The 25001-nt window shown below is 38.8% G+C and overlaps 2 pseudogenes; both read left to right on the top strand.

Moving 5' to 3' along the window:
- The first annotated feature begins 4901 nt into the window (after positions 1-4901).
- Positions 4902-12475, top strand: LOC103076217 (structural maintenance of chromosomes protein 6-like; annotated as a pseudogene).
- A 2-nt stretch (positions 12476-12477) lies between these two features.
- On the top strand, positions 12478-16001 carry LOC103076484 (structural maintenance of chromosomes protein 6 pseudogene; annotated as a pseudogene).
- Positions 16002-25001: the final 9000 nt, after the last annotated feature.

A 25001-nucleotide genomic window follows, 5' to 3' on the forward strand; every position in this document is an offset into this window, starting at 1 on the left:
AAGGGTTACAGTTTTGAAAAGAACACAAATCCACGTTAATGGGAGGAATATTCTTTCCTCCTGTGCTGTCTTCAGGGCAAAAACCAAATGTCTGCTTTGGTGAGGTGTTTCTCCTCCGAGGGGACTGCTGAGGAGATTGGCCCCCTGCTCTGGCGGTGGAGCCCGCCTCTACCACTTCCCTCACCTGAGGCTCCCAGAGTCCAGCCGCCCTAAGAGGGCAGCAAGGAAAAATTTCATCTGTATCTGGCACAGCCTGAGGAGCCCCAGTGTGAGAAGAGGCAGGAAGTAACTCTCTTCCAGACTTTACCAGACTAGGGACACCACCCCCTGCCCCATCACTACAGGACCAGGTGCAGCCAACTGAGGACACCCCTACAAGCAGAGCCCGCCGACATTATTCAAACTATCCAATGGTAAGTTTGTTCCACCTGCTTGTCTTGCTTCGCCCATTCTTTCCCTTGAATACCACAACAAAAACTGCCCGCAGTTCCCTTCTCTGCCTGCTCATCTCACTGTGGTGCTTCCGTGTGTGGCCCTGGGTGGCCCTGCATGGCGTGCTGTGCCTCTTGCTCCTAGGGCACTGTGAATACAAGAAAATAACTTCTTGCTTCGTGGCAGTCATTTTTGTGTCTGTGTGTCCTACTACACCTGCTCAAAACAAATCCCAGCACATTTTTAGAACACAGACCTTGGAAGAACAGCAACAAATAAGACCAAATCCTCACCCTGAAGTAGTTTATGTTTTAACCTTGCCTTTATAAATTTGCATGGGGAGGAGGGCTCTAGAATAAAGAGAACCTAGGTGGGATCATGGGATCAAGTCCCTTTCCTTTCTTCTTCACCTGGTTATTTCCTGCTAACCTATGGAATAAAGGTGGTAGATGAAAATTGGGGAATTGAGGAATTTATCCTATTTCTCTTCTGTCTGGATGAATGCCTCAGCTAAATGCCACTCCTAATGTCTGGGCTGAGGAGATAGGGCCATTGTAATTTTATCTTGCCAGATGATTAGGGAGATGCAAGATGATTAGGAAGAGATACCAATCTCTTTCCTAAGTGCTTCCTGTTTCACCAAACTCAAATGGGATGATGGTGGAAGTGATTTCAAAAATTAAGTGGGGGGCTTCCCTGGTGGTGCAGTGGTTGAGAGTCCGCCTGCCGATGCAGGGGACATGGGTTCATGCCCCGGTCCGGGAAGATCCCACAGAGCGGCTGGGCCCATGAGCCATGGCCGCTGAACCTGCGCGCCCGGAGCCTGTGCTCCGCAACGGGAGGAGCCACAACGGTGAGAGGCCCGCTACCAAAAGAAGAAACACCAGACACACTCCTGGACTGACTGACAGACTGACAAGGTTAGAATAGAGAGCCGAAAATCAAGTCAGAGAATTAGCAAAGGAAAGAATGCTCTGGAACACTTTTCTTGTGACCAAGCTTTCTTCCACATAAATCAAAATTTACAGGCACACTGGACTATTTGGATGGGACTTTATAGTACATGAAGAACTGGGTTATACTATTATTAACGAGTAGCCAAAAACATTGTTTACTTTTGGAGAACTTTTATGGGATGCTTCCTTGTTTGGCTGTGTAATAATAGGAATAAGTGCTCTAATTACAGTCTTCTCTGTTACTGATGCATTTTTTTTAAAGGGTGTTCACAGACGGAGTGTCTCAGAAATATATTTCCAGAATTTTGGCTCACAGATGTCAGGATTTTATTAAAGTATGAAGGGATCGTGTCCAAAAAAGAACTCTGAAAGCAGACCAGAGAGGCTTTCTTAATTGGCCAAATATTCCACTAAACAAATTTTATCTGCAAACAGCTTAGACAAACCTCACTGAATCTTGGGAAACCTTGATTATAATTTCTGGTAGCAGGTAAAGCTCTTTTTTAAAGAGAAAACCCAAATGATATAAGTCCAAAGTTTACTTTTGTACCAAAATAAATTTAGCATGGCTTCTGTCATTTATATGTTGCTCCAAGACTAGAGCCTTGAGATTCCAGTCAACACGAAGCAGTTTGGAATAAGTGAACATACATTGTTCCAGGATTTCAATCTGCTGTGTAATCAGATAATTTACACGGGCCCAGAACTGGGAGGCCGTTTGCTGATCTGTGACAGGATGGCTTCAGACTAGTCTGGGGTTCTTAACCTGATGTCTTTGGATAAAACCTGAATGGGAGAAAAATTGCACCTTTATTTTCATTAACTTTGCAACTGAAATTTAGCAATTTCTATAATTATGAATGCAGACAACAAGCTCCACTGCTATTCGCAGTGGCTGTGATTTTGTCACCAGTAGAAATCACTGATATTCTCATGTCCCATGGAGAGCTGTTGCAGGTATCTCAACTTTCCCTTTGTGCTCAGTACCTCTTCAGAGTAACAACAGTTATTAAGCCTGCAGCTAGATCTTGTAATGCAACAAGAATGAAGCACATATACCATTGTATCACAAATTGTTCTTTTTTTAAATTTTGGTAACTCCTCTTCATTGTAGCTGGTTTCCTTTGAAATCCCATGTTTTAAAGTAGATTGAGAAGGCCAGTAGTGACTATGGATACTATAAGGAAGAATCTTCAAATTATTTACTATAAACCTAATCCTTTTTTATTTTTCAGTATTTCCCCATTATTTTGAACACATAGAACTAGAACTCCTAACAAAGATAAAATGATGTGCAAATGACTTTTTAAAAATTGAGGTATAGTTGATTTACATTGTATTAATTTCAGCTGTATAGCAAAGTGATTCAGTTATAAATACATATACATTCTGTTTCATATTCTTTTCCATTATGGTTTATCCCAGGATATTGAATATAGTTCTCTGTGCTATACAGTAGGAACTTGTTGTTTATCCATTCTATATATAATAGTTTGCATCTGCTAATCCCAAACTCCCAGTCAATCCCTCCCCCACCTCCCCTCCCCCTTGGCAACCACAGGTCTGTTCTCTATGTCTGTGAGTCTGTTTCTGTTTCATAGATAGATTCATTTGTGTCATATTTTAGATTCCACATATGTGATATCATATGGTATTGCAAATGACTTTTCTTTTCAGCTTTGTTATATTTATCCAGAGGGTGAATCAACTACAGAATAAAGCATTTTTAGCAATAAGAAATCCAATGTTTTCAAATCTTTTTTCCTTGCAATTCTGTTTATTACAATTTTGTAATCCTGAAGAGATTCTCTTATCTGAAGTTTTTCAGGAATTCAGGTATTTTGCATGATATCTAATGCGACTGGTAATAAAGTAGTAGCTATGCAATGAAGCTACTTTGCCATGAAGCAGTAGCTATGATCATAACCCTCTTGCAATCTGAAAACAACAAGGATTTTCTTTTCTGTACAGGCAGCTATGAAGTTTTCAGGTTCTAACTGTCCATCTGAAAGAAACTGGTCATCTTTTCCTTGATCAATTAGTATATCCAGCTGATAACGTGGATAGGACTTCACAAGATGGGTAGCATCATTAGCCTTCCAGCAAATGACTTTTGAATCCCATTTTTTTAACTTTTCTGTTCTATATTTTATTTATTTATTTATAATTTATTTTTTATTCATTTACTATTGATATGTAATATTGTATTAGTTTTAAGTGTATAATAGAATGATTTGATATATGTATATAATTACAAAATGATTATCACAAGTTTAGTTAATATCCATCACCACACATAGTTGCAAATTTCTGTTGTTTTTTTTTTTTTGTTTGTTTGTTTGTTTTGTTTTTTTGCGGTACGCGGGCCTCTCACTGCTGCGGCCCCTCCCGCTGCGGAGCACAGGCTCCGGACGCGCAGGCTCAGGGGCCATGGCTCACGGGCTCAGTCGCTCCGCGGCATGTGGGATCTTCCCGGACCGAGGCACGAACCCAAGTCCCCTGCATCGGCAGGCGGACTCTCAACCACTGCGCCGCCAGGGAAGCCCTCTGTTGTTTTTAGATGTGTCTTTTGTAAGCAGCATATAACTGGATTTTTTTAAAAAGTCAGTTTGTGGAGAGACAAGTGATGAAGCAATTACAGCAAATATTAATTGCAGAATCTAGGTAGTGGGTATATGGGTGTATACTGTAAAAGTCTTTCAACTTTTCTGCATGTTTGAAAATTTTCATAATAAAATGTTAGGGAAAAAGTCACTCTGCTAGTCTTTATCTCTTAATAGGTGAGTTAATCTATTTATATTTATTGTGATTATTGATATATTAGACTGATTCCTACCGTTTCCTTTTGTGATTTCTGTTTACCACATAGGGTGGAGAAAACTACCTTATGTAGATAAGCTATTGAGACATTTGGAAGACTCATTTCCTCCTGAAGAAAAGGACTTTACCTGTAATATTATTTTTATCAAAAAAGTGATTAAACAGAGGCACAGAATGTTTAAATAGTTTACCACTTTCAAAAATTACTTTTTCTCCACTATCATGGGACAAAAGCACCTGCTGCATGTGGAAAGAAGAGAGGTCAGTGTTCTAGGTCCTTGCTACTCAAAATGTGGTCTTTGGACCAGCTTGTTAGAAATGCAGAACTTCAGGTTCTACTGCAGTCTTCCTGAATCATAATCTGCATATTAATAAGCTTCTCAGGTGGTTAGTAAGAAATTTAAGTTTGAGAAGCACTATCCTAGGACAAAAGCACTACCTCAAGATGCTTAACACCTGACAATCACAACCTAATGACCACAGCCTGGCCAGCTGAGATTCTCCCAGATGCTTATCTAGTGCCAGGGACAGGGGTCTGTGTTTCTCCAAGGATCTGTATCTCAAATCAGTGAGATTTTAGGAAGGCTAGCATCTTTCCTGACAGGCTTCCTTTAAGAAGTCTGACTATATTTCTTGTATAAATGCTATGGCTTTTTTTAAAAAATTGACTCATATTGGAAAACAGGGTGAGATATGGGGTTCTTAAATGGTTTTATCATCACTGGAGAACCTGGTAAAACTTTAAGGTTCTTAGTGAAAACGTATGCACAGGACGATGACCAACACATAGAAGGTAAAATGGCGTTTTACAGTAAGCTGATTATGACCCAACACCTCCATGAGTGGTCACAAGACAGCACCCTCTACTACCATGAGTAGAGACCAGAGAGTGAGGAATCTGGGCCAGGTCCCTAGTAAGTTATACTCATCCTTTTGGGCTCAGGCCTTCTCACAGAATGTGATAGGGACAAGGCTTGTGAACTCAGAAGATAGGTAGGATCATTATTGTATAAACTCAGGTGATTTTTTTTCTTGCTTTCTTTCCACAGTTTTAATTTTATTTATTTATTTATTTATTTGTTGGCTGCATTGGGTCTTCATTGCTGCGCACGGGCTTTCTCTAGTTGCGGCGAGTGGCGGCTATTCTTCGTTGCAGTGTGCGGGCTTCTCATTGTGGTGACTTCTCTTGTTGCGGAGCATGGGCTCTAGGTGCGCGGGCTTCAGTAGTTGTGGCACTCGGGCTCAGTAGTTGTGGCTCGCAGGCTCTAGAGCGCAGGCTCAGTAGTTGTGGCGCACGGGCTTCGTTGCTCCGTGGCATGTGGGATCTTCCCGGACCAGGGCTCGACCCCGTGTCCCCTGCATTGGCAGGTGGATTCTTTTTTTGCCTCTCACTGTTGTGGCCTCTCCCGTTGTGGAGCACAGGCTCGGGATGCGCAGGCTCAGTGGCCATGGCTCACGGGCCTAGCCGCTCCGCGGCATGTGGGATCTTCCTGGACCAGGGCACAAACCCGCGTCCCCTGCATCGGCAGACGGACTCTCAACCACTGCACCACCTGGGAAGCCCCTACCATAGTGTTTTAATCAAAACTTTGTATTTATAGAACCGGGTACAATGATAATTGTGTTGTGAACATAGGTTTATGGACATAAATATTCTTTTACATCCTTTGTAATATATTCTAATGTGTAGATATACCATTAAATTTTAACCATTTCTATACTGTTAGACAGGTCATATTCTATTCTTTATTGTTATAAATAACACTGCAGTGAAAATCTATGTAGTTAATTTTTGGCACACATTCTATGGTGACTTTGTACTGTGTCAAGTAATCCGGACTTACATTTCCCAGAACCCCCTGCCCTGCATGGTTCTGAGTTAATGAGAGCCATAAATTTTTTTTGCATGAGATTTAGATGGTGGAAATGAAGCAGCAGTCATAGTTATACCTGGAAGACTGGGGTAGGGTCAGGCACTGTCAGAGCTCATGCACACCGTCATGGATCATCTTGTTAGAGGGGCCAGCAGCCAGGCCTGTGGCAACTCCAGCTAGTTCTTCATGGGATAGTACCTGGGCCTCACAGATCCAGCTCCCACCAGATCTCCTCTTTCAACATCTCCAAATCTTGGCCCAGGCACATGTGCAGCCCTGTGGTGAAGTGCACTCGATCTTCTAGAAGTCTTCCACATCACTGAAGTTGGATGTTTGGAAGCACTGAGAGGCAGGTGCAAATTCTGGTTCCATCCTTTTGGTTTTAGCTCATCCTGTGGGTTCCAGTTTGTCCCCACTCTCTCCTACTTCACAGGCATCTTCCTGTCCTAATTGCTGCCCTGCCAACTTCAGGCTTGGCACCAGAAGAAGAGCCGCAGTCTTGCACAGACTGCACAACCAGCTTCCACAACTGTATAAGGTCTAATCTCTATACAGATCTCACTATATCACTCATAAGTGGTTCTGCTTCTCTGATCAAACCCTAATTGACACTCATTCATAACTATTTCTTTTGGATAAATTCCTAGAAGTGCAAAAGCTGGGTGGAGATAGTTCTTTTTATGTTCCTTAAATATTTTTTTGGTTCATGTTTTTTATTTAGTGAAATCTTTTTTGGAAAAATTCTAGCTTGTTTCTACTTTATTGGGAAGACTCAGAATAAGGTATTTTTGTCCACACTTGCACCAGAACTTTAATGGCAGAGCACTGGACCAGTGGGCTACAGTGCCCATGGCACTAGCAAGAATCCAGAGGAGGTGAAATTCAAAAGGAGGTGGTCAGACCCACTTGCTGAATCACCTCCTGATGACACCCCAAGGTGACAAAACCTTTAAGATTCTCTTTTTCGTTAAAGACATGACAATTTCCTTTATGGTTTATCTTCTTAGTCTGGAGTCCTGTCTCTGAATCCTTAACCATTGGTAGACTTTGCCTGTTCCAACTGTCTCCATATACCTATTTGGACAACCATTTATTTATTATTCCTGCATTCCCAATATCTATGTTTGGTCCACCTGCTGGGACATACCATCGATGCAAATGGTATCATCTAGGTTTGTGCAGTGCATGATCTGAACGGCTATATTCACGAGTTTTACGTTACCCCAGTTTGCACCTTCCTGTTGCTGACTTGATCTTTCTGTAGTTTGTGGCCATAGCTTTTGGATAACATGTTCTGTCTGCTGGCTGGACATCCACCCATAGCCGTCATCAGGTCAGATCCCTCAGTGTTTCCCCAGCTAGAAAGGCAGATTAACTCTAGGAATCAGCAACTATAGAAATCAGTGCATCCCAGACCATCGTGGACCAGGCCACTCCAGGCCCAGCTGTGTTCCAAAGCCGCAACAAACTTAGCTTCTAGAAGCTCCTCCAAACCCATCTCTTAGGTAATAAATTTGCATTTGAGGTACATCAAGATGATTACTTAAGTCTTAAGTGCTAAAACAAGATTCTAGTAACTTCCTGGCTCCCCTCCTGTGACATCATAAAGGCTTTCCTTGCTTATGTACAGAGTCATAAAAGCCACTGGGTTTGAGGACTTTGATTTGGGCAATCTCCACTATAACAGCAATTTCTGGCAAAGACAGTACCTGCCAACAATGAAATGAGTATGGTATTTCTTTTTCATGTTTCTCATGTTTGCTCTGACTCAAATTTTGCCCATATCTGTCTGTGTGGGAACAGTCTTTATTTGGGGGGGGGCAATTAGGTACTAATGATTTTCTTTTAATTTGCATGATTCACCCAGGCTAAACTCATGGGAGGGTGTTTTATGGAAATATATAAGGATCTGGAAGTCCAGCCTTAGCTCTCTAGTTTGACATAGACATTAAAACTGAGAAGAATAACTCCATTTACTCTGTCCCTAAGTAGTTTTCCAAGATTAAACTTAGAACACTATACACTGATGAGAGTGGTATGGTTTGGAGGGCAAGGATATTTGCCATCAAGCTTAAATTTTTGGTGGGAACCTTTTAAGTGATGCTTCTCTGTAAGCACTAGAATGACTATTTTAGTTATTCAGAATGTCCTCTTTATTACTAAAATCTAGCTCCAAAGAATAAGGGGCTAGTTTCTTTGGATGGTCTCCATCACTTGCATCTTTCATACATCAAAAGTGAAACTTAGAACAGAATGATAATTCTATTAATATCCTGGAAGCAGACTTAATCAGAAAGTTTTGTACATTTGAGCTGCTTTTATCTGTTGAGCAAGCCACAGTCTTCCTGTGCCTCACTTTTTATCTAGGATGAAGTAAGGGAATAAACCAGGTATTCTTTGCAATTCCTCCAATCCTAAAATAACTTCATCTTTAAAAAATGGTATTTACCTGTGGCCCAAATGTTTAAAATGTCTGTTAGTGTTTTCCAAGGGCAAGTGCTAAGGAGTACAGTACATATATTGCAAAGTCAATAACTTTAGATTAACTGTCAGATTTTTTAACCATAGTGTTAAGGCTATATGCTTAGTTTGGATATACTCTACAGGAGAATTGTTAAATGCTTGTGCAGTTTAATTAAATATAATTTAATCAGTGGCTCAAAAATAGGAAGTATAAGAATATATTCTACTGATCAAATACACATAAATTATCAAGTCGCCAAAGACACTTTGAAGTGAGAGTGTGAACTTGCCTTACTTTGAAGATATTCTGCATTAGATATGCTAGCGTCCTAAATCAGAAAAACTGGATGACATGAAAATCCTTTTCCCTTGTTTGCTTCCAAAGGAATTTACTACTATTATTCAAAAACAAGAACAGAGTTCGGTTTCAATTAACAGTGTACTAAGTTAATGATTAGTGTTTATATTTTTAAGTTTCAGCTATATTAAAGTTTATGAATGATGAAGAAGCTGGGCTAATATTCTATCATAAAAATATCATTGAAAGTGCAATTAGCTTTAAGTGCAGAGGAAATAAGATAATGGAATCTGTTGCCCATTTTAGCTGTGGACCTTCAATTCCACGACATCTAATCTATTAAAGGACTTCAGATTTGCATACTTATTTAAATTAATTTACAAATTCACAAATTAACTGAGTAGATTAAAATTTCAGCAGTAATAAATCTTTGTAAAGCTTGGTTCTTCACAGAGAAAGAAAAACAAGATAATCTTTCATATGTAAAGAATAACACTTGGGACAGTTCAGACTTGCTTTATGGTACAGCACTGAACAGTTTTGCTTAATATTCCCCGTGTACTTTCAAAGTTCTACTTTTTCTCCAAACCCCATAAAATCTTTTTTGATGAGTTCAGTAAAATATCTAAATTGCAACACTGCATCTATATACTTTGTCAAAGAACATTGTGGTATATTTCCTTAAAGTTGCATAAAGCAAATATTCTATGTACATTTAAGTACAAGACCTTGCAAACTTTTGGATTCTTAAAAACTACCTGGAAAACGCAACAGAAAAAAAAAGGCAAAGACTAGGAACATTATAGTTCCAAGAAAAGGAAACATAAATTTCTCTTAGATGTATAAAAAGGCACTCAATCTCACCCATAGTAAAAGATACAAATTGAAATTATGAGATATTATTTTCAACTATCAGATGGATGTTTAAAATTTTATAATGCATTTGGTGAGAATGTGGAAATATAGGAATGCTCCTACATTTCTGGAGTTTAAATTGATACAAACTCTATGCTGGGGGTTGAGGGAGGGTACAGGATCTAGTAGTTCTCTCTCTAGGAATTTATAATACAGATATACTCAGGTGTGAAATGATACTGCAGTATTGTAAAAATAAATAATTGGATAGAATATAAAGGTCCACCATTGGGGACTGGTTAAATAAATTTCATACAATAGATCATTATGCAGCCTTTTAAAAGAACAAAAATGCTCTATATGTACTGACCTGGACCAATATGCAAAATATATTGTTAAGGATTTCCAAATGGTGTGGTGACTGATTAGGTTCACAGAGGCGCCCTTCTGCTAAGGAACAACTAGACCTTGGATAGGACCTGTCTCTTTGAGGCATTGTTGGTCTCTCAAGAGACAGGGGAGGTCTCTGAAGGCCCTCTCACTCCAAAAATCAAAATAAAACCAGAGTTGTTCTGAGGTAAATGAAGATAGTGGTAACACTGCTATCAGGATACTGAGGCTTTGGCCAACACAAGGTTGGGAAGGATGAACTGAGCCAAGACCCTGAAGTGATCCCAGAATGATGGCTTCTTTGGCTACACAAAAATCAGTTACAGATAGATTAAAGCCTAGATAAGAAAGGCAAAACTATAATGCTCTTAGAAATGAATCGAGGAGGGTATCTTCATAGCCCCAGGACAGTAAAGAATTTATAAAAGAAGATGCAAACAGTAACAACTATAAAATAAAGATTGATAAATTTAACCACATTAAAATTAAGAACTTCTGTTCCTCAAAAGACTCCATTATTATTAGGTATTAGAGTAAAAAGAAAAAGAAAAAATAGGAGAACGTATTTGCAATACATATAATCAGCAAAGCCTAGTAAGCATTACTATTACAAACTGATAGCACAAATCAAACAGAAAAATGGGTAAGACTTTCACAGGTACTATACAAAAGGTGCTATCCAAATGATCAATAAACAGACATCCTCCTTAATAATTAGGGAAGTACATATTAAAACTACAATGGGATACACACCTATCAGATTGGGAAAAAAGTTAAAAGTCTGACAACATTAAGTGTTGGAGAGAAAAATGGAACAACAGGAACATCCAAACAATGCTGGTGAGATTGTAAACTGGTATACTCTTCCTGAAAATATCATGTGGCATCCAATAAAGTTGAACATATATGTAGCCCCGACCCAACAATTTAAATCCAAGATCTATACCTTAGAGAAATACGTGCAGATGTGCATCTGGATGTATGTACAAGAATGTTCACAGTAGTATTGTTATTAATTGGCCTAAACTGGAAATCACCCCAAAGCCCATCAACAGTAGAATGGATAAGTAAATTTTGACACACCTGAATGTTATACAGTAATAAAAATCAACTGAAATGCAACAAAAGGAACAAGCTGGAGATACATAAATGAATCTTATATACCTAATTTGAGTAAAAAAGCAGAACACAGAAGAGTATATACAATGTGATTATATACTTAAAGTTCAACAAGAGGCAAAAGTAAGCCCTTTTGTTTTGAAATGCACACAGAGGTAGTACATTTATAAAGAAAAGCAAGGAGATTAATCAGGATAATGGTTACATCCTGGGGAGAGATACAATTGTGATCAGAAAGGCACACAGATGTGGTTTCTCCAGTGCTAATAATATTCTATATCTTGACCTGGAGGATGGGTTTTGTTGTTTTGTGGTTATTTTTTGAATTATGTTTTTTTCCACGATGCATATTATACTTCACAGTTTAATTTTTCAAAAAAGGAAGTAAAGGAAATCACTACTAAGATAAACAAGCCACAAGAGAGTGCCAGGAATGAACAGGCAAATTCTAGGGGAAAGTAGAACTTTTCAAGTATACATGGAAAATTAAGCAAAACTGACCAAATGCTGAACCACAAAGCAAGTCTCAACAAGTTTCAAAGAACTGAAATGATACTGAGCATATTCTCTGACCACAGTGGAATTAAGATAGAAATAAATAACATTTTAAGTAGAAAATTCACACATTTGTAAATTAAGAAATACATTTCTACATAGTGCATTGTTCAAACATTGAAATCATTAAGGATATTAGAAAATATTTTAAGCGGATTAACACTTGAAAGTACAACCTGCCACAAGTTGGGAGATGCAGTAAAAGCCATGCTGAGAGGGAAATTTACGGCATATAAAATGCACATATTAGGAAAGAAGGAAGACGGAAAAACTTATGATCTAAAAATCTGTCTCATGACATTAGAAAAACAGCAGAGGCAGGTGCAGAGCACCGGGCGGCAGGCACACGGTTCCAGGGGGCCAATGGCGGCCAGGCGAGGCCAGGACGCTCCCAGAGTAGCCTTAGTGTAGGGTTGCACCGCGACAGTCCCGCTGATTGGTTCCTTGAGGACACTTGGTCTTGTTTGAGACCTGACGGCCAAAAGAGAGGAAGAAAACTTCTCCTAAAAATGCCAAAAGACTGAGACAAGAGCTGGAGGATTTTGATAAGGTGAGGAAGATGAATGTACAGTTTCTTTCACTAATGACACTTCTACTTTGCAGGAGAAATTGGCATAATTGAGAGTATTCAGCTAAGAAACTTCATGTGTCATTCCATGCTTACACCCTTTAAATTTGGTTCTAATATCAACTTTGCTGCTGTCAACAATGGAACTCAGCAGCTGTCTCAATAACATTAAGGAACAGCGGAGCTGATGCCTATAAAACAAATGTGTATGGTGACTCTACAGCTGTGCGACGTCTCATCAGCATGGACGGAAGCTGATCTTAAACTAAAAAGTGAAACGGAAACGTGGTTTCTACTAGGAAAGAAGAGCTAATTGCAGTTAATCCTAGCTTACATCCTAGTGACTAGGATTGTTAATCCAGTTTCCGTTTTAACACAAGAGATGAGCAACCAGTTATAGCCGTCTAAAATTGAGGGAGACAAATACAAATTCTTCATGAAAGCAACCCCACTTGAACAGATGAAGGAAGATTATTTATACGTTATGGAAACAAAGAACAAAGGAGTAGATAAATGAAGGAAGAGTAATTTACTGAACTAAAGTGCCAGTGTTTAGAGAAAGAAGACGTTTACAAAGTATTGCTAGTGTAAGTACAATGAAGGCTAATTTAACGTACTTGAAATGTGAAATGCCTTGGGCAGCGGTCAATGAAACTGAAAAACAACTGAGTGCTATCAGAGATAATATAAAAATTGGAGAAGATCGTGCTGCTAGACTTGACAGGAAAATGGAAAAACAGCAGGTCAGACTTAATGAAGCAGAAAAAATAGAAGGATATTCAAGATAAAATAGAAAAGATTAGTCAAGAGACAACTGCATGAACACCAAAACGTATGGTAATGAAAGGAGATGTTACTCCTAAGAAAAGGGCCTATAATGAAGCTGAAGTTTTATATAACCATTCCCTAAATGCATATTGAACATTAAAGAAAGATGATGAGTAGCTTTGCAAAAGAATTGAAGAACTAAAAACAAAAAAAGTACTAATCAATCTTTGGAACTGGAGCAGCTGAAAAGGCAAAACAATTGTCTTAGTTAAAAGAGAGTGTAGGGCTTCCCTGGTGGCGCAGTGGTTGAGAGTCCTCCTGTGGATGCAGGGGACACAGGTTCGTGCCGCGGTCCGGGAAGATCCCACATCTATGGAGCAGCTGGGCCTGTGAGCCATGGCCGCTGGGCCTGCATGTCCGGAGCCTGTGCTCCGCAACAGGAGAGGCCACGACAGTGAGAGGCCCGCGTACCGCAAAAAAAAAAAAAAAAAAAAAAAAGAGTGTAACCTAGAGATTGTCATACTGAGTGTAGTAAGTCACAAAGACAAATATCATATGCTATCGCTTATATGTGGAATCTAAAAAAATGGTACAAGTGAACTTATTTGCAAAACAGAAATAGTCACAGATGTAGAAAACAAACATGCTTACTGGGGGGAAGAGGGGGCGGGATAAATTGGGAGATTGGGATTGATATATAAAATAGATAACTAATAAAGACCTACTATATAGCACAGGGAACACTTCTCAATACTCTGTAATGACCTATATGGGAAAAGAATCTAAAAAAGAGTGGATATATGTATAACTGATTCACTTTGCTGTACAGCAGAAACACAACATTTTAAATCATCTATAATCAAATAAAAATTATATATATATAAAAGGAGAGAGTGTAAAAGCCTTACGGGATCAAGAAAGTTCAATCAAGAGATTGAACAGTTTTAGCCATAGAAAAGAACAAAGAGGAACATACCAGAATTGAGAGAAGAATTAGATGTGAAGTATATGCTGAACTATAACCAGCAACAACTGAAAGAACTGAAAGTAATACTGATCGACTAAAAGGATTTGGCCCTCATGGTCCAACTCTAAAGCCAGAGATGATGCTTATAGATGTGGACATTTTACCTATAAACCCATAGGCTCTTCAGGAGCTTGCATTCATCTTTGGGACCCTGAGCTTGCTCTGGCTATTGAATCTTGCTTAAAAGGACTTCTGCAAAGCTACTGTTGCCATAATCATGCCGATGAAAGAATGCTTCAGGCACTGATGAAAAGGTTTTATTCACCAAGCCACAGATAATATTTTCTGAGTTTTGGAATAAGACGTATGATGTTAGACACAGAGCTGCGTATCATCCAGTTTCCAACAGTTCTGACAGATTTAGAAATAGAAAATGCAGTTGTTGCAAATAGCCTAACTGACATGAGAGGCACAGAGACAGTGCTACTAGTCAAAAATAATTGTGTAGCTTGTGCAGTAATGTAGTCCCAAAGCTAGCCAAGAACTGTAGCTTTTACTGCTGATGGTGATCAGGTTTTTGTGGGACATTATTTATTTGAAAATACAAGACCTAAGTTTCTAAGCAGAGATGTGGATTTATTTCAAACTGACTTGGAGAAGGAGGATGAAAATAAGTAAGCCCAGATATTAAATCTTCAGCAACATTTGTCTATCCTTGGAAAGGATATTAAACACAATGAAAATTTTCTTAGAAGGTGCCAACTACATTATAAAGAGTTAAGATGAAAATAAGAAAAAGTATTTCTAAAATGTGGGAACTTGAGAATATAGAAGAACTCCAGTCTGCAGATGTTGCAACTTTGGAAGATGAGCCTCAAGAAAATAAAATAAAAATGAAAATAGTTGAGAAAAATATGGAACAACAAAAGGAAAACATGAAGCATCCTAAAAGTCTGAAAATAGAAGCAGAAAACAAGTATGATGATGCAATGAAACTGAAAATTAATCAGCTAGCAGATCCACTTAAGGATGAATCAAACCCTGATGATTCTGAAGTGGATAACCAAAAACAAGAGAAATGGCATTTTGAAGAAAAACAAAAAGAACACTTGGATACTTTAACTAAAAAGAAACAAGAACTAGATATGAAAGAAAAAGGACTAGAAGAGAAAATGTCACAAAAAAGGAAGATAAATCTGCCCAGAGCAGACAGAAGAAAAAAAATTCTGCGTCGATTCTAGACAAAGAAATTAATAGATTGAGACAAAAGATATAGGCAGAACATGCTAGTCATGGAGATCAAGAGGAAATAATGAGGCAGTACTAAGAAGCAAGAGAAAGGTATCTTGATCTGGATAATAAAGTAAGGACTTTTGAAAGGTTTATTAAATTACTGGAGGAAATAAGAACCCATAGATATGAAACATATCAACAATTTAGAAGGTCTTTGACTTTACAGTGCAAATTGTACTTTGATAACTTATTATCTCAGCCAGCCTATTTGTGGAAAAATGAATTTTGACCACAAGAATGAAACTGTTACTGTATCAGTTCAGCCTGGAGAGGGAAACAAAGCTCCTTTCAATAACATGAGGGCCTTCTCCAGAGGCGAATGTTGTTGTTGTTGGTGGTGGTGTTTTGTTTTTTCCATGGCTTGCTTAATTCTTTCCCTGTGGTCCACTACTGAATCTCCTTTCAGATGCCTGGATGAGTTTGATGTCTACATGATATGGTTAACCAAAGAACTGCAATGAACATGAGACTCAAGACAGCAGACTCCCAATGTTTCAGTCAATTTATCTTGCTTACCCCTCAAAGCATGAGCTCACTTCAGTCAAGTGAACTGATTAGAATTCTTTGAATGTCTGATCCTGAAAGAGGACAAATCACATTGCCTTTTTAACCTGTGACTCAACAGCAAGAAGACCAAAGTTGATTTGTAACTTAAATGCCATGTCCTCATGTTGAAAGATTTGCAAAGGGAAAAAAATTCAGGATTATTTGATGAAATAAAATGAAACCAAAGATATTCTAAAAAACAAAAAGCTCCTTTATACATCTGACCACAATAAATTATGTAAATAAGCCTAGAAAACCAACTACAATCAGCAATTTAAAATTATTTTTACTTTACTTTGAGAAAATCAATTTCATAGTACTGGTTTTAAATCTTTTTGTTTTTTTTTAACTGTCTACTTTAATAGATATTTTTTCAGAAGTAAAATTTTGTACATACTTACATATCTGTTTAGTTTGGGTTTATTTCTATAATATTTTGTAAGAATTAAAAGTTTGAGCATCTGGGGGAAAAAAAGAAAGAAAACAGAAATAAAACCCAAAGAAAGTGGAAGAAAGGAAAAAATAAAGATAAACGTAGAAATTCATGCAATAAAAACATACATATAATGGAGAAAATCAACACAGCTAAAAGATAGTTCTTTGAAAAAAGCTAAGGAACATAATAAACTTCTTGTGAGACTGATCAGGAAAAAAGAGAAAATATCTTACCACAGCCTGGATCAGCTGTGAACTGAACTTTCTGGCATTTTACATGTGCTTACCATTATTACAAATCCTTTAGATATTAAAAGATCACAAAAGGATATTATAAACAAACTTTATAATTTTGAAAAATTAGATGAAAGAGATTTCTAGCAAGACCCAATTCTCCAAAATTGACACAAGAAGAAAGAGAAAACCAGATAATCCAGTAACTCTTAACTAAATTGAATCTGTAATTTAAAGCCTTCTCAATGAAAGGAAGGGTTTGCTTCTATTATTAGTATTTTGTCTTTGTCATTGGTCACCTTTTCCTTCTTTACACGTCTAATAATCTTTTATTATATGACAGACTTTGTGTGTAAAAGAAGAAGGCTCCAGCTGATATCTTCCATTAGTGAAGGGTCCCCCTTTCCTCAGTTAGACAGATAGATTGAAGGACAGATCACCTCAATCCAATCAGTGATTGAGTTGGGTCAGGGCTTTTAATTGAGAGTTTATAGTCTCTGATTCTTTAGCCCTGTAGTTCTGTCCTTCAGAGGTTTGAGCTTAGCTCTTTGCATACAACCCCATTGTTATGGGCTAAATTGTGTCCCCCATCCCCTCTCACCTCAAAATTCACATGTTGAAGTCCTAACCCCCAGTAATCAGCATGTAACTGTATTTGGAGATAGGGTCTTTAAAGAGGTAATTCAGTTAAAATGAGTTCATTAGGGAGGGCCCTAATCCAATATGGTGGATGTCCTTATAAGAGGAATTAGGACACAGACACATATAGAAGGAAGACCATGTGAAGACACAGGGAGACCACCATAACCCAAAAGACAAGGAAATAGGCCTCAGAAAAAACCAACCCTGGTGGCGCAGTGCTTGAGAGTCCGCCTGCCGATGCAGGAGACGCGGGTTCGTGCCCCGTTTCGGGAAGATCCCACATGCCGCGGAGCGGCTGGGCCCGTGAGCCATGGCCGCTGAGCCTGCGCGTCCGGAGCCTGTGCTCCGCAAATGGGAGAGGCCACAACAGTGAGAGGCCCGCATAACGCAAGAAAAAAAAAAAAAAAAAAAACCAACCCTGCTGACTTTGATCTTGGACATATAGCTTCAGGAATTGTGAGAAAATAAACTTTTCTAGGCTACCCAGTCTGTGGTACTCTGTTATGGCAGCCCTAGCAAGCTTATACACCCATGTACGTATACCTGAGGGAGAGACTAGTTGTGAATTTGTGAAAGCCTCCTTTCCCTAGTAGGATTTTTTTCCCCCAAGCACCACAAGACAATGGGAGATCACAATCTGCCTTTCTGGCCAGCACCCAGCCACACATCACCCTCAGGAAATGCCTCATGGGGAAACCAGCCTTGCATTTGGGCTCTTCCAGTTTCTAATAGGTCACAGCAGCTCTGTGTGATTGTCAAAAATTCTTCTGGCTTCTTTTTCTTCTAGTACAGTCTCCCTGTTTAAGTCAAGCCCACCAGGGAAGAAAACAATCATTAGCTCACCTAGGATGGGTTCTTACTGTTCTGGAATTTTAGTTCACCCATTCCTCTTTGGTCCACGACTCTCTGATATCTTTACAAATATAAATTTGCAATTTATCCATGTTATTTTCTAGTTGTTGCAACAAAAACATTGGAATACTGCAAATTAATATATCCTACCGAGAAGTTAAGGTTTTCATTAAACAAATGAATCCAGCAAAATATAAAAGGATACATCACAACCAAGTTGAGTTTATTTCAGGAATATGATTGTTTCAACATATAAAAATTAATCAGTGCAATTCACCACAGTAACAGAAGAAATGAAGAAAAATCATGATTATCTTAATGATGTAAGCATTGATAAAATTCTACATGTAGTCATGAAAAAAAACTCTTAGCAAACTATAGATAGAAGGAAACATCTATAAATTGTTATAGGGTATCTACAGAAAACAAAACTACAGGAAACATAGTACTTAATGGTGAAATGTTAAAACTGTTCACTCTGAAATCAGGAACACACTGGAGATCCTAGCCAATACAATAAGGCAAGAAAAATAGAAAACAGTGTTAAAGATAGGAAATAAAATTGAATTCTTGGGACTTCTCTGGTGGCACAGTGGTTAAGAATCTGCCTGCCAACACAGGGGACACAGGTTCGAACCCTGGTCCAGGAAGATCCCACATGCCATGGAGCAACTAAGCCCGGGCACCACAACTACTGAGCCTGCACTCTAGAGCCCACCTGCTGCAAACTACAGAGTCCACGTGCCTAGAGCCCATGCTCTGCAACAAGAGAAGCCACCGTGATGAGAAGCCTGTGCACCACCACAAAGAGCAGCCCCTGCTCGACGCAACTAGAGAAAGCCCGCGCGCAGCAACGAAGACCCAATGTAGCCAAAATATAAATAAATAAATTTAAAAGAAAAAGAGGGGACAATTATGTTAAAAAAATTGAATTCTTTGCAATCTTAGAAAATAACATCCACAGATTGAAATTAGAATTATTAGATGAGTTTAACAAGTTTACAGGATACAGATTAGTATGCAAAAATCAATGGAACTTCCCTTGTTGAGCATCAAACCATTAAAAAATGAAATTTAAAAAGATACTGTTTACAATAGCATCAAAACATACCAAACACCTAGTAATAAATCTAAAGAAAGATGTGCAATACCTCTATACAGAAAACCTAAAAACATTTCTAGAGAAATTGAAAATGATGTAAATAAATGGAGGGATATACTATGTCAATGTATTAGAGGACTCAAAATAGTAAAGATGTCATTCCTCTCTGGGTTTATCTATAGAGTCAATGTAATCCCAATCAAAATTGCAGTGAGTTAATTTTTGTGGAATTGACAAATGGATTTATTTATTTATTTATTTATTTATTTATTTATTTATTTTTGGCTGCGTTGGGTCTTTGTTGCTGTGCACGGGCTTTCTCTAGTTGCAGCAAGCAGGGGCTACTCTTCGTTGCAGTTTGCAGGCTTCTCACTGCAGTGGCTTCTCATTGCAAAGCATGGGCTCTAGGTGAGTGGGCTTCAGTAGTTGTGGCACGTGGGCTCAGAGTTGTGGCTCGCTGCCTCTAAAGCACAGGCTCAGTAGTTGAGGTGCACGGGTTTAGTTGCTACACGGCATGTGGGATCTTCCCGGACCAGGGATTGAACCCATGCCCCCTGCGTTGGCAGGCAGATTCTTAACCACGGTGCCGCCAGGAAAGTCCCTGACAGGTAGATTCTAAAGTGGAAGAGTAAAGAATATGTCAAGGGTCAAGAATAACCATGACACTCCTGAGAAAGAAAAATATGTGAGGACATACTCTACTAAATATTAAGATATAAATCTACAGTAATTAATACAGTATGACATTGGTGAAAATATTGACAAATAGACCAATGGAATGGAGTAGAGTCCTTATATAGACACCTGGTTTATGATAAAGGTGTCATTACAAAAGTAGTGCTGGATTAATTAGATTTGTCTATGAAAAGGGAAAGAAAAGAGACACCCCGCCATCTCACGCTATAAGCAAAAATCAATTCCATGTGGATTTTAGCTCCAAACGTAAACAATAAGGATTAGAGACAGCCCTGACACAGACTCAGAAAGTGCATGAGAGAGAGATTTACTTCTCACTTTTGAACATTTTAAAATTCATACCTGCAATGGAACAGTGAGGTGCCCTGTTACAAAATATCTGAGTGACACTGAGATATAGAGGCTGACAAGTAACTGGTTCTTTGAAGAGATCTAGACCCCTTTCTTGAAATACAGACCCAGATTTAGGAGAGACACCATCAGAAACCACTTCAAACTAAGTTCCTTCCCTTGTGATAAGGAGCTTGAGGCCAAGGAGCTTCAGTGAACTGTGATTCCCGGGTTTCCTGTCCTCAGTCATATACTGACACAGACCAATCCCAAATGGGGCATTTCCAGCTGCTTCCAACACCTTGGATCCTACTTCACTAAGGACATTCCCTACTCCTCATAGTCTTTCATGAGTCTGTACTATTTTGCTGCTAAAAAAAGAACTCGGCAAATTCCCCTCGCTCCTGATTAATCTGTTGATTTTCCTTGGAACACCAACATATTTTTCAAAACTTCAAAGATGAGTAAATGTTCTAGGTATTAACTCTAGTACTATACCCCAAACAATATTGTTTATTAGAATGACTGTCAGTGACTATGCACTTTTGAACTCACCTAAATATAGCATTTTCCATCATCAGAATTTTAGATTAACATCAGAAGATACAAAGTCTTATTTCATTAATCTGTATGCAATTTTAGTATTCATTGACACGGACATTTTATTATTACCTGCACTTCCTTGCTTAACATACGTTTCTTCTAGCAGGTATCAATAGCTGTTAAAATGCATCTTGTTTTATTCCTATGTCATTAAAAGCACAATTAACAATGCTATTCTTTGAAGATAGAGTACCTAATGAGTTCAATGATCAAACTCATGAGATAGCCACAGAAGCTGCTGTGTCTCAATGTTTTAGTCCTTATTAGCAGTCACATCCCTGCGATGACTCAAAAGCATTCTTAGACACTTCTGTGTAGTCTACTAAGTTTAAAATGGGTAACAGGGGAACTTCCCTGGTAGCACAGTGGTTAAGAATCTGCCTGCCAATGTAGGGGACACAGGTTCGAGCCCTGGTTGGGGAAGATCCCACATGCTGCGGAGCAGCTAAGCCCGTGTGCCACAACTACTGAGCCTGTGCTCTAGAGCCCACAAGCCACAACTACTGAAGTCCATGCACCTAAAGCCCGTGCTCTGCAACAAGAGAAGCCACTGCAATGAAAAGCCCATGCACCGCAGCAAAGAGGTGTGCCACATACTGAGCCTGTGCTCTAGAGCCCACAAGCCACAACTACTGAAGTCCATGCACCTAAAGCCCGTGCTCTGCAACAAGAGAAGCCACTGCAATGAAAAGCCCATGCACCGCAGCAAAGAGTAGCCCCTGCTCACTGCAACTAGAGAAAGCCCACACACAGCAACAAAGACCCAACGCAGCCAAAAATAAATTAAAATAAAGAAATAAATCAATAAAATGGGTAACAGATATTTATCATAATACATTATCAAAATTCTTAGATTCTGAGACAGAAAAAGTTAATAATTGATCAGAAAGTCATACAAGCTTATATCACAGACACTATTTTGTTGTCACCTATTAGAGTCAATATTTATAAAATAACAGGTATTAATCTCACTGATCATAGAATGTGTATTCACTCACTGTAGGAGCATGTGAAAACCCCAACCACCTCAACTTGAGGGAAGTAAAAATATTTAAGATAACCCACCAGCGGGCCTGAACTGATATGTTGGCAGTACCTTGTTTCCCCCGCACTTCCTTTTAGGAGTGGATGAAATCTTATTCCTCTAGCTCTAAGTGAGGCCAGTGGCTGGGGCCTGTTTCTGTCACCAACTCTTACTGGGAATGGACTCCCAGCAACATCCCTCCTAGCCCTCATGCTCACCCCTCCCAGGGCAGTCCCCAGCCTCGAGTTTGTGAATAAACTTAGAATCAAACTGCCATTTGTTTTCCAGGTAATAGATGGAGGAATAAAAAAGTAAGTAGTGTTAACATTAAATTCCATTCATCCCAAGATTAGAGATTAAACAGTCAACTTAAATGATGAAAAACTCTTGGAAAAAAAATAGGAGTAGGACTTCCCTGGTGGTCCAGTGGTTAAGAATCTGCCTTCCAATGCAGGAGAGCCGAGTGCGATCTCTGCTCAGGGAACTAAGATCCCACATGTCTCAGGGCAACTAAGCCCGAGCCCACAAGACACAACTAGAGAGCCCACATGCTGCAACGAAGATCTGGCATGCCTCAACTAGGATCCGACGCAGCCAAATAAATAAATATTAAAAAAAAAAAAGGAGTAAATTTTCATGACCTTAGATTAGGCAATTGTTTCTTATGACATCAAGAGCAAAAACAACAAAAGAAAAAACAGGTAAATTGGACTTCATCAAAATTAAAAACTTTTATGCTTCAAAGGACACCATCAAGAAAGAGAAAAAACCACCTACAGAATGAGAGAAAATATTTGCAAGTCACATATCTGATAAGGGACTTATATCCAGAATATATAAATAACTATTACAACTCAACTATAAAAAGACAATCCCATTAAAATGGGTAAATGATTTGAGTAGATATGTCTCCAAAGAAGATATAAATGGCCAAAAAGCACATGAAAAGATGCTCAACATCATTGGTCATTAGGGAAATAAAAATCAAAGCCGCAATGAAACACCACTTTACACTCACTAGTATTTCTATAATAAAAAATGGAAAATAAGAATTGTTGGTAAGGAGGTGGAGGAATTGGACCTCTTGCATACTGCTGTTGAGAATGTAAAATGCTTCAGCTGCTGTGGCAAATAGTTTGGCAGTTCCTCAAAAAGTTAAACACAGAGCTACCATATGACCCAGTAATTCTACTCCTATGTATGTATCAGGAGAATTGAAAGCATGTAGCTGTACAAAAACGTGTACATAAATGTGTATAGCAGCATTATTGAAAATAGCTAAAAATTGGATTCAACTCATCCATCAACAGATGAAATGATAAACAAAATATATTACATTTATACAGTGAAATGTTATTTGGCCAAAAACAGGGATGGAGTACTGATACATGATACAACATGGATGAAATTTTGAAAACATTACACCGAGTGAAAGAAGTCATATACAAAAGGCCACATTTTGCATGATTTCATTTATATAAAATGTCCAGAAGAGGCAAATCCATAGAGACAGAAAGTAGAGTAGCAGTTGCCAGGGACTGGGGGAAAGGAAGAATGGGAATCACTGCAAATGTGTACAGGGTTTCTCTTTGGGGTGATGAAAAGTTCTAGAACTACACAGTGATGATGGTTGCACAACTTTGTAAATATACTAAAAATCACTGAATTGTACACTTTCAAAGAGTGAATTTTATGGTATGTGAATTATAGCACAATAAAGCTGTTATTAAAGATCAATATCTTACTGTACAGCAAAGGGAACTATATTCAATATTTATAATAACCTATAATGGAAAAGAATCTGAAAAATAATATATACATGTGTAACTGAACCACTTGCTATACACCTGAAACACAACGTTAATCAACTATACTTCAATTAAAAAAAAATCAGTATCTCCCAACTATTAAAATCAAACTATCAAAATAAATCAATAAGGCTTAAATCTTTTAGAAAGAATAAACAAGTTCTATTATCTGGCATTACTGAGGAAGGCTGGCTGGTCAGTTAACTTAAAAAGTTAATTAAAAAGGAAATCATTGTATAAAGATATACATAACTTGTAAACATTTTATTCCAATATTCAAATATAAAAGGGTACATTCATTTAACTATCTTTGATATAAGGCCAAGAAGTTTTCTTTAGGTTTGATTTTGCTGATTGGTGTTCTCTGCCATCTTTCTGGCATAAACCACACTCACTGGATATCATTCCAGAACTGGTATTTTTAAAGCAGACCAGAACCCAGAGATACAAGTGAAGAAATCTGAGTCCAGAATCCTTCCATTTCTTTTCAATTCCCCCTTTTATCAGACACCTTGTACAAAATCAAATTCTGTTGGCCTCACCCCTCTCTTGTTCCAGCCAGTGCTACCAACACCATTCTGTGTGGACTCTGCAAACTTCATGCTGGCACAACCTGCCTAACGACCTCACTCATCACTTTTCTGAGTTCTCCTTGGTTTCTGTCCATTGATGTCAAGGTGAACTCAGCCTTGTGCAGTCTGGAAATTCAGGGGAATGATGTTCTGGGGATGAGCTTTGAAGAGTGGCAGATGATAAGAACTGGGGGATAGATTACTCTCCATTTTTCCCCATCTTGTCCCTCACATACTGCCTGGGGGCAGTTCATGTGCCTTCTCAAGAGGTTGATTCATGAGATTAAGCATTTAGTTGCACTTAGCCAGCTTCATACTGGATTTCCTTCTGTTTTCTTGTTTGTTTGTTTGTTTTTTGCGATATGCGGGCCTCTCACTGTTGTGGCCCCTCCCGTTGCAGAGCACAGGGTCCGGACGCGCAGGCCCAGCGGCCATGGCTCACGGGCCCAGCCGCTCCGCGGCATGTGGGATCTTCCCGGACTGGGACACGAACCTGTGTCCCCTGCATCGGCAGACGGTCTCTCAACCACTGTGCCACCAGGGAAGCCCTGGATTTCCTTCTGTATCTGCTTCATTCCTCTTGCTCTTCATTCCTGCAGGGATTTCACTCCTTATCAAAGAAGTAGCACATAGGCTTTGCTTCAGGCTCTATTTTTGAGGGAACCCAAGGCTAAGACATCTCTCAATCTTTCACAGCTACTTTGTCCATTCCTTATTTGACAGAAATTTTTAGTGACCTGATTATAACAAGTCTTTCTAAAGCATTTAACTTTTTTTTTTTTTTTTTTTTTTTTTTTTT

The sequence above is a fragment of the Lipotes vexillifer genome, unplaced genomic scaffold (genome assembly GCF_000442215.2).
Source record: "Lipotes vexillifer unplaced genomic scaffold, Lipotes_vexillifer_v1.1 scaffold2000, whole genome shotgun sequence".
Classification (NCBI taxonomy): Eukaryota; Metazoa; Chordata; class Mammalia; order Artiodactyla; family Lipotidae; genus Lipotes; species Lipotes vexillifer.